The sequence below is a fragment of the Octodon degus genome, unplaced genomic scaffold, assembly GCF_000260255.1.
Source record: "Octodon degus isolate 3935 unplaced genomic scaffold, OctDeg1.0 scaffold00124, whole genome shotgun sequence".
In the NCBI taxonomy this organism is placed as follows: Eukaryota; Metazoa; Chordata; class Mammalia; order Rodentia; family Octodontidae; genus Octodon; species Octodon degus.
Window position 1 is genome coordinate 178,827 of NW_004524700.1, and position 1,290 is coordinate 180,116.

Here is a 1,290-nt window from a genome sequence, read left to right on the forward strand (position 1 = left end):
TATAATTTGCTTTTATATGTTTCTGCTGGATGGTTAAGACCAAGATAAAGCAAGACCTATATGACAAGAAATGTAATTTTTGTATCTGATAAGGTCAGTCAAATCTCCTCAGGATTTATCCTGAAACCCTGTACCTCATTTTGTAGATCCTTTGTGAGTGTTTGCCATGTGGATGAGTCATGGCCATTGCTTGACCCATTTGCTCCCTGTGAAAGCCTGAGAGAATGTTTTCTCTTCATGTGACTCTCCTTAGGCACCCTCTACGTCATCAATCACTTTCCTATATGGCCCCATAATCTCCTTGATCAGAAAATTTGGGACACAGCTGAGGTACTTGATGTTGCAGTACAAGTTCTCCTATGTCCTGAGTTTTCACTGACTTTGAAAGGCTAGGGCCAAAATGTTGGCTGTTCTTGTAGCCCTTCTTTTCGTCTAATTTTTGGTCTACAAATGTAGGTTATTAACTATCCAGAGCAGAAGATTATTAATATTACTCTACAACATAGGCAGTTGAGCTTAACCTCATTATCTGTCTAAATATAAAACATATGCATAACACGGAACAGGTATTTTCCATCAAATATTATCATGTTAAACTTTAAGTCCTTACAGAATATGAAGAAAAACATCAAAAAATAAAAAAATACTAAAAAAATAGGAATAAACACATATTTTTACACAGAAATTTAGAAATCTAACCATATACAGCATTATAGTAGGACAGTCCTGCAACATTTTTTCTTGTATCTTGATTTCATTTATTACCCCCCTTTATTTAAAAGAAACATTTACTTGAGAGACAGTATGGCAGTAATTGGTATGTTATGGCAAACAGTATGTATTTAGACGACCAGAATGACAGGCATTCCAAGCATGAAGTACTATTACACATTACTATCTTCAGTGCATATGTTTAGATCACAGTTATCAGCATACCTCATTAGTCACGGTGAGACTCCTACCAATTAACGGCTAGTTTCAAAAACATGCTGAAGAGTTTCAGGATCATTTCCTTACCCATCTTGGGTGTATAAATGTGTGGTTTTGTCCCTGTTATGTTTCCTAGCATTTCTCCTTGCCCTATCTTCATTGTCTAATCCTCAAGTTTTCGTTTTCCTTTTAATTGTGTTAATAACTTTTTATTTTTATTTCTTCTTTTGACTTCTTATACTATGGAGACTGTATGATATTTACACATGTGGGTCTGGTTTATTTCAATTATGAGTATATCTTCACATGACATTCACTTAAAAATAAAAGCTTTGAGTTTATCATTCTTTATAGTTGAGT